Below are 9,894 nucleotides of genomic sequence, written 5' to 3'. Positions count from 1 at the left end.
GACTTATCCTTCTTTGCCACAAATAGAATTGGTGCAGCGAATGGCGAAGATGACGGTCTAATAAACCCTTCGCGCAGTAATTGGGACAACTGTTGCTCTAATTCCCCCTCCATAGACATGGAAAGTCGGTAAGGAAACTTACTTGGAGGTGTGAAATCCAGAATCAAATCGATGCGATGGTCTTTCGGACTGTTTGGAGGTAGCTGGGGTGGCTGATCATCTCGAAGCATGATGTCTTGGAACTCTTGGGGTAGATCCACCATGACTTGCCCCATCAGAGGAGCAGCTTGAACTGCAGTGATTTGGCACTAGACATAAACAAGTGCACACATGGCACCCTTGCACACTAAAGGCCAAAGGCTGAGGCTGATCAGTGTCAACTCCTGAGGTGTTCAGGGCTGCACACAAGAGGCTGGAGGGGAGCTGTTTTGGAGTGTTGTGAAGGCTGGGGAGCTGGATGGGAAATGATGCATGGAGGCCCCCTTTATATAGGGCTGGAAGGGCTGAACCAACCAGCCCAAAATGGCCGACTTTCTAGTCGGTTATTTTGGGTCTCTTGGCCCGTAAAAGGCAGCCCTAGGCCCCATAAAAGGTGGCCTAGGGAGGGGTGCAAGGTAGCCTATAAAGGCAGTCCTTCCCCTGCCATTCTCCTTCACTTGTTCCAGCCCTGAGGGGGCCCAACAAGGCTCCTATCCTAGGCTGGACCTCAACCTCTCCCTAATCCTAAGACGGAAACAATACCCTACTGTTCTCCAATGGGTACCACTGAACAAGGACTGATCTGTCTGACTTGACCTAAGGCTGAAAGACTGACTTACATAGCTTGTGCCTGACTGTCCCTAGACAACGGCTCACAAAGGGGTCACAGCATACGACAAAATCTCCTATTAGGGAACTATTACGCACTTGTCGATGTAGCCAGTGTGTCACATTGCACCGAAGTGCAGGGGTACATGTGACATCCACATCAAAAATGTACAATGAGGGGTGGAACGGGACTTATATGGTCCCTCCACATTTCCCACCTCTAAAGGGCCTCTAAATTAGCCCTTTCCCCCTTCATTACAGAGTCCGCCGTTGTCCCTATGATCAAGGCCAAGGCTTAGCATCTCTATCCTCCCATGCTTCGAGTTCATCCACATCTACCGATGCAAGTATCCTCCCCTTGTTGTCCAGCACACTCTACAAACCTGATCCGATCGGAGTCGCTTTCATGAAGAAGAACTCCTTCCTTCGATGTGAGAGCGTCTAGAGCTGAGAACGGTGCTCTGATACCATGTCGGAAATGAAGGATAGAATCACTCTAACCTCACAACCTATGCAGAATAGGAACAGCTCCGTCTCACACACTCAATGATGCAGACCACACAAGAGAACCTCACCAAATAGAAGAGTATAGACAGCATATACAAGAGAGAGAACTCAGATGTATTCCTCCACTAAAATGTGGGCAAAACCAAGCTCAGAAAACCAGCAAAGGGCTGGATAGCTGGAAGGCTGAGAACACTCCTACTCCTCTTGCTCCACACTGCTTCTTGCTTCAGTGGCTGATGAAAAACTGAGGGGAGGGGGCCCTCTTATAGGCCCTGTTGAAGGCAAAGTAGGCCGACTAGGGAGGGGGCCCCGACCCCTGCCCTAGACCAACAAGGTGAGGGCCAAAAGGCCAACCTGTTTGGTCGGCTATCAGGCCGACCAGGCATCCTATAAAAGGGGCTGCTGGCTGCCCCTATTTGCTGCTCTTTGCGCCTGCAAAACCTCCAGGGAGGCGACTTTGTTGCAGCCTTCCTTCCCTCCAAAAACCTGTGCTGAGATCCCCCCCAGCCCCCTATGATCACATGCCCCCAGATCGGGGGCTCACAGGTGGGGTCATTGATCTCTAACAAATACGTCATGGATCGTGACACAGTTCTCTGCTGCCCATGTGCCAGCCAGTCTGCTGCCCACAAGGCAGCTTCATTCCAGTCCTCTCTTTCCATCCCACGCTGCATGTCAGCCTCCCCCATGTCCTCCTCATGTGGGGGCCCACAATTGGGGAGGTGACCTTGTGATTCCAATAGTATTTTGGTTACGATCTTACTCTTTTCCAGAAGGCTCAACATGTCTGTTTTCCATTTGCCAAGAAAACAAAGTTACAATAACCAAGAACAAACAGCCAGCTGATAGACTATCTGACACTAAGGGACCCTTAAGCCTACTGTTGGAGCCCTCTTGGTCGAATATATAAAACTTTGGGAAGGGTTTTGCATACCTCTCACTGAGAGAGCTGAAGGTGAGTGATAGGAGTTTGATTCCCCGCATGGATGTTTTAGAAGTAAAAAAGACATGAGCATCATATTCTACAACTTGTTAGCCACCAATAGTGGATTTTTAATAACGAATTTGACTTTCCCTTGCTTTCTAGGATGCATTCCCAGGACATCGACTATTTGTTACACATTGGAATAGCTATGAAGCATTTTTAGAGCATAGACCCTCAAACAATTCTTTCTACAACACTCTTTCCAAACGCCCGTTAATATAGCATTAAAAGCCAAAAAGGAACTGTTACATTGTCACGAAACCTTAGAGCCATTTCACAGAAATGTTTGATTGTGACATTGCTTATATGCGTGGCTTGGTGACATGTTGCACTCACCTGGGAAGTAGCTCAATTCCTATATTCCAAATGTGTTAAGGACAAAACTAAGGGCTCCTATGCAAATAACATCCCATGAGTGCAAGATCATTCCTGCCACTGTGATCTTAGCACTGTCATGAACCTCGTTAGGGAAATTGGGCACATGACAATCTGCATGTCAATTTTTTGTCAAAGACAGATCTACCCAAATTCGGAAACCAAGATTTTTCATTTAAGACCCTTCACAAACAACCCTGTGAACTATTGGTGCATGCTGGCATTGTTGGAAAATACAGCCTCGTATCTTATCTTGTATACAGAAGAACCAATGCCGCAGAGAGATTCAGGTTCATTTTGTCCCCACTGTAGCCAGTTTTGTCACTGGCATCATGGCTTGGATCTCACCTTGCAAATCTATCTTCGACGAATGAAATGCCATCGAAATGTATTGAACCACAAGAACCACTAGTGCAAGCACTCAAGAGACCGTGTCTCTAACCTTGAGGGTTAATAATCTTGTGTGTCATCATTAAGAGTCCAGAGTCATTCTTAAATCCATTGAACCATTTTCTTCCAACCTTCTTTGCCTGCCCATTCAAGGTGCACCAAGAAAAGTAATGTGAATCGTGATTGAGGAAGCTTTGAGCTCTAGAATGGTGCAAGTAACTTTCAGATCCTTGAGCACAAGATGCAAGTGTTTTACAGCTTTGAGTATGACGAGCTCACACAGGATATTTGAGGCCTTTGTCAATTGGAGGCCACCAGTAATCTGCACATGAACAGGTGCCCGCATTCATGTGATGAAAACGATTAGTGTCTCTCATGATGATTTCACGATCTGTTAATTGGGAGAGGAATTTGGCAGAGGAATGACAGTCAGAGCACAGAGGAAGGTTCTTGGTAACAAAAATTGGTACACCAGGAGGGCTGCTGATAAGCCCAAATACAAGAGCTAGACTCTCACTGTGACTACAAAGATGTCCTACCCCCTCTAAAAAATGTGGCCCCAACTTCATGTCAGAGACATACCCTTGTTGTTCCATTTGCTTACTCAAGATCTGCAGTTTAGCATATATTTGCTCCCTGTTTGGGTGCAGCTGATCATCAACATAAAATTTATGGACCCTGCCTTTGACCTCAATTGAGCTGCAGCCTATTTCCTTCTGAAAACCCTTTTCTTTCATCGCATTCATCAGCTTCATTGCATCATCAACCCTCCCAGCTGCAGCATAGATGTTTGCTAGCATAACACAAGGTGCAGCATTGCCTGGATCCAGTTGGAGTGCATTTATTGCTGCATGTTCTCCTCTCTTCACATCAACCAGCACTCGGCAAGCACCAAGCAATGTGGTCCACGACACAACAGAAGGTTGACACGGCATGTTATTGATTAAATTTTCTGCCTCCTGTAGCTGTCCCACCCTCCCAAACAGATCAATCATACAGTTATAATGGTCAACACTAGGTGTTATACCATGATCACGAGTCATGGATTTAAAGCATGAATTACCTTCCTCTAACAGGCCAGCATGGCTGCAAGCAGAAAGAACGCTGAGAAAGGTCACATCATTTGGAGTTACTTTGTCTTTCTGCATTTGACGAAAAAAACAGAGGGCATCCTTGCCTTTTCCATGCTGTGTGTAAGCAGCAATCAAGGCAGTCCAAGAAACCACATCCCGCTCACGCATGTCCTCGAAAATTCTCTGTGCATCTTGTAAACTGCCACATTTGCTATATAAGTTGACAAGAGCATTCCCCATAATAACATCCATACGAGCTCCACCTACCATGATGTATTGATGTATCCTTCTGCCTGCAGCCAGGGCTGCCTGGTTGGCACAGGCAGAAAGGATATTGACAAAACTAACCTGGTCCCGTCGAGTCATTCTGTCAAATATGTTTTTAGCATCTTCAAGGCCACCACACTTGCCATACATACTAATGAGAGCATTCCCCACGGTGGCATCTGCCTTAAACTCAGAGCTCTCAATACTACTATGGACAAGCTTGCCCTCAGCTAAGGCTACCTGGCTAGCACATGCAGAAAGAATTGTGATGAAGGTAACCTTGTCTGGAGTTACTCCTATCTTTTGCATTTGTTCAAAAAGCAGAAGTGCATCACTACCTTGCCCATGCTGTGCATAGGCTGCAATCATTGCATTCCATGAGACAACATCATGCTCAGGCATGCCATTGAAGATCCTTCGTGCATCTGTCAAGTTGCCACACTTTCCATACATGTCGACAAGGGCTGTCGCCACATTGACATCCGACTTAAATCCACTCCCCATAATGCGAGCGTGTGCCCGTTGACCTTCGCGAACTACCAACGGACTCACACATGCACGAAAAAGGCTAAGGAAGGTTACCTTGTTTGGCACTATCCCTTCTTGTTGCATCTGCTCAAAGACTTGAAGCGTACCCTTGCCATGTCCATTTTGGGCATATGCTGCAAGCAATGCATTCCACGATATCATATTCTGATCAACCATATTATCAAAGAGTCCACGTGCATTCGCTATGCTGCCACATTCACCGTACATGTTGACAAGAGCTGTCCCCATCACTACATCTGATTCAAAGCCACTGCTCACAATGCGGGCATGCACTCGCTTGCCAGGTGGCAATGCTGCTTCGCTGGCACATGCATCTATGATGCTCACAAATGTGACCTTATCTGGCATCATTCCTTCCTGCTGCATCTGGTCAAAAAGTTTAAGCGCATTGTCACCTTCCCCATGTTGGGCATATATAGCGATCATAGCAGTCCAGGAGATGGAATCATGCTCAGGCATTCTGTCGAACGCTTTGCATGCACCACTTACGCTACTGCACTTGCCATACATGTTGACAAGGACAGTCCCAACGACGATATCTGATTCTAGTTCAGAATGTGCGATGCATGAATGAATACATTTCCCTTCGTAGAGTGCTGTTTCGCAAGCACATATAGAAAGCATGGTGATGAACATAAATTTATCTGCCGTTAGCCCCTCATGCTGCATTTGTTCCAAAAGCTGTAGAGCATTTTTGCCCTGCCCATTCCTAGCATATGCTTTAATGATGCAATTCCACGAGAAGACATCTCGATTGTACAATTTTGCAAAATATGCACATGTATCTTCCAAGCTTCCACAGTTTCCATACATCTGTAGAAGAAGGTTTCCCAAAGGCTTCTTTCGTTCTAGTCCACATTTGATAATGTACGTATGGATCCGCTTGCCATGCGATAAAGTCTTCTCATTTGCACAAGATCGTAAAAGAGCGGCATAAGTGCCCAAATTCGCGTGTATTCCACCGTCGTCCAGTGTCGATGTATATTCCTGCGCTTCTGATAAAGCGAGGAACGAACGGTCGGAGGCAGCTGTTCCACGGCTCCCGTTGCTTGCCCACACTTTTGCTCGCTCAGGGTGCATCGAGGCGGAAGAACCACGGGGCAAACAATCAACCAGCGTGAGTTTGGGCATCCGGAAGTGATTCCTCTAGATGCCACCCATGAACCTATTGGCATCATGCCGGGAAATTGGGTCACAAAGTCGAAAGCTACTAAATCAGCAAAGGACGAACGCTCTGGTGTAAAGTGGCATCAGCAAGCTACACACCAAGGAAATGACGGCCGGGAGACCATCCTTGGGGCTCAGAAGACGAGACAGGAAAGATTTACCGGGAAGGAACGTGACCAGAATCTGGTGAGCTGTCGAAAGACTAGAGGAAGGGGTTTAAATAACTAACCTTGGTCGAAATTTAAATTGTGCGCTGGTTAGAAATATTATGGACGGGTTCGTTAGGTGGACTCTCATCTTTTGTCCTTTGGGGGCCAGTTCCAATCTAGTACTGTGTCTGAATCCGATGGCGGAGATTAAATCTCCATCGGCCTCAGGCCTTTATATTTAGGAAAAGGCTATTTGCACAAATCTGGAAGCCTTCGTCTTGGAAATGCCATTCCTAGGGGAGTGGGTCTCGAGACTTGGGCCAAAATCTTGTAGAATTTCTCACCTCTTACAAGAAAAAGCAATGGTCTACCCACCCTTTCCCCTAAGAGAATGTGCTGTTAGTTTTGTTAACATCTTCAAGATTCCAAGGAGAATTCCTCCGTACTCACCATGTTAAACCCATTTGTCCCTACCTAAAATTCCCATAGTGGCATGCATAACCAATCTTCTCACTACAAAAAGGAGCTACAGTGTGGTCACCTCCATCAATAGGAAAGGGCCTCATGATGCCTTCTCTTGTGTTTAAGCCTGCACTTTCCCCTTGGAATGGCCTCCATTCCCATTCCAAGGAAGCATCTGATGGTGCATTGTAGAGGGCCAAAAGACTAGGGATGGTTAAGAGAACTTGCAAGTGTGGAGACCTTCATCCTCTTTTTGGCATTGTGGTATTTGATAATCTTACCTCAAAACTACCACTTGCTCACGTTTAGGCTCATGTCTTTTGTTTGCCACCACAATTTCATGAAGCCCTAAGGGAAAGCATCCACATAGAAGAAATTCATGCAATCCTAGATGATTTTCAAGTGAGACACCATCTTGTAGAGTTATAACTAATAATACCCTATTCATCTCTTCTCAAGTTAAAGATGGGGTGATTTCTAACAAAAAAATCAAAAATGTTACAAACCAGGTGCAATGAGGCCATTGATGACTCAAGCCCAATCTCTTTTAATCATTTGACATGACATTGTATGCATTCTCATGGCCACCTAGAGTAGGATTTAGTGTTCCTCCCAAGAAGCTGATACTAGGAGAGCTTCTTTCATGAGGGCGTGGGTTCATGGAGGACTTCTCTTTTCGCACACAGCCATAGGGCCTTTTGATGCAAATAACTCGCTTCATTTGACATGACATTGTATGCATTCTCATGGCCACCTAGAGTAGGATTTAGTGTTCCTCCCAAGAAGCTGATACTAGGAGAGCTTCTTTCATGAGGGCGTGGGTTCATGGAGGACTTCTCTTTTCGCACACAGCCATAGGGCCTTTTGATGCAAATAACTCGCTTCAATACTTTTATTTTTAGCCAGAGTATCTCTACCTACACAGGATATTGTTCTCATCACCGGAGTTTCACCTCATTTTTTATGTTCTTGGTCATACTGAATACAAGTCTCTTTTTATTATATTTTCTAAAAATACGTTCAACATAAAGACAATAGTCTACTTGTCTATATTGAAGTTCCAACTATCATTCTATAGGAGAGGCCAATGAGTATCCCACTTCATTGTAGACAACTTCAACACCCTACCATCAAGCATTAGACAGCTAGAGAATCTTGTCATAATTTTTAATAAGCTTGCATCAATATATGCATCTATGCTAAAATATCTCAAATTGAGAAAAAAATGAGCATATAGAACTTTGAGAAATACAAGAGAGGCTACAGCATAGACATGAGATCTTGGTTTCTATAAATGATAAGGCAAATTTCTAGCCTTGAGTGTATCACAACAAATCTATCGAAATCATCCTTCATTCTTAGGCAAGCAATGTTAACTTTTTTTAGACATGACATCGAACATTGTAGAACCTGCCACATGGCTTCATAGGATTTCATAATCTCAAAAAACTCTCTAGTGCTGGCCAAGTAAAAATGGGAATCTTAATCATTTAAAAAATAGTCTAACAATTGTAAAAGTCATCATAATCTTTATTATGCACAATTTTTAAACTCTAATCTTTGACAATTTTAATGTAGAACTTGATGGGTACAAAAAGGAAAGAAACTTTGATGGGCATCATAATAAGTGTTGAATTTAGTGGCTAAGGTAGCATTGAAACAAATAGTGCCGAAATAAGCATAAGAAGGGGACTTGGAAAAACAATAGTGTCAAAAAATGTGTCGAAAAAAATGTGAATATAAGCATGAAAGAAAGAACTCGAACTATTACACACCAACTCTAGGGCCATACAATGACCTATTCTCATTTGGAAGCCTTATTATGATATGCAACTTGTCAATAAGTGTTCATACCTCTTAACTGAAGGACAACTTGATGTAATGGTGTGCCTGGATAGGTGCCAGTAGGTGTGATTGAGTGAATCTAGGTGTGTGGTGTGTGATTGAGAGAATCATGGAACTGATTGAGAGATTTGTGGATCTAGATGCTCTACTGAGCTCACATGTGATGTCACTACTGGATGTAATTGGAGCCTATATATTGGGCCTGTCTCTCTTGAATAAACTCTCTCTTTTGCTTCACTTGCTCAATCCTTCTTGCAACTCCAACATGTGGTATCAGAGCCTTGGTTCACTCTCCTTGAGACCTCCTTGAGTGCCATGTCATCATCTTCTTCACCATGACGTTTTTGAAGCTTTTCTTCCTCTTCTTCCCATGAAATTTCCAAGTGCTTGTTCTCTTTCATCTCTGAACCATTGCTCCATCCCTTTTAGGTGTAGATTCCCCCAGTTAAGGTGCACTTCCACTTGAGAGGAATTTAAGGATTATGGCCTCTACAACCCGTGCTTACACTCGCCCTATCCCGTGCCATTTTTGATGATACAACTTACTGGAGCCACCATTTCAAAAACGGTCTAAGGTGCACTTAGGCGACCATGGGCTACTTGTGCTGGTGAATTTTGAGGGCAAATGGTTAGGGGAATGAGGAGAAACTAAAGAAAAACCAGTCGGGTTTTGAAGAAGACATGTTTTTGGAGGCAGAGAAGATGATGCTACCCCTGGAGGTGTGAAGCTTCATTTGATCTGAGACTTGCACTGAGTCTTCTACTTCCAAGTACCTTTGATTACACAGCAAATTCCCTCTACTTGATGCTTTGTGGAGTGAGGTAGCAACCCTCCAATGTTCCTCTGTTTTTTGCAAGCATTTCTATACTATTTTAGAAGGTTGATGCTACACTAAATGCTAAGGTGATGCTTGAGGAGTTGAAGTACATATTAGAGATTCAAAGATTGCTTTTTCAGTTGTGAGAATGCTCTGTGAAGTTCAGTTGAATGCATTTTTCATCTTTTATATTGAGGTTATGATACTTTGAAGTGGATTTCAAGTCATACTATCTTGTTGACTAGTTGACTAGTGTGAGTTGACTATGACAAGAGCTTTCATGACGAAAGAATATATCATGACTTGCATGATAATTTCCAATGGATATGATTGGAACAAAGGTTTCAACTACAACCGTTATGATTCTTATTTTAAAGATGTATCTTTCATGATGTATGAAATGTACTTGCATTTGGTTGACTATACCTTGCCATACAATCATGACCACTTCTTGTACACGAGTAGACACTGCCCTTGCATGGCAAGTGGTAAGACCCTCT

General features: G+C 44.1%; 1 pseudogene; it reads right to left on the bottom strand.

Annotated features, from left to right (window-relative positions):
- Positions 1-2,515: 2,515 nt before the first annotated feature.
- Positions 2,516-6,192, bottom strand: LOC147905390 (putative pentatricopeptide repeat-containing protein At3g49142 pseudogene; annotated as a pseudogene).
- Between the last annotated feature and the right edge of the window lie 3,702 nt (positions 6,193-9,894).

Source organism: Dipteris shenzhenensis, chromosome 1, assembly GCF_047967505.1.
Source record: "Dipteris shenzhenensis isolate YYH24624 ecotype China chromosome 1, Dip_SZ_1.0, whole genome shotgun sequence".
In the NCBI taxonomy this organism is placed as follows: Eukaryota; Viridiplantae; Streptophyta; class Polypodiopsida; order Gleicheniales; family Dipteridaceae; genus Dipteris; species Dipteris shenzhenensis.
The sequence above is the reverse complement of the archived record's forward strand: the minus strand, read 5'-3'. Positions and strand labels throughout refer to the sequence as shown.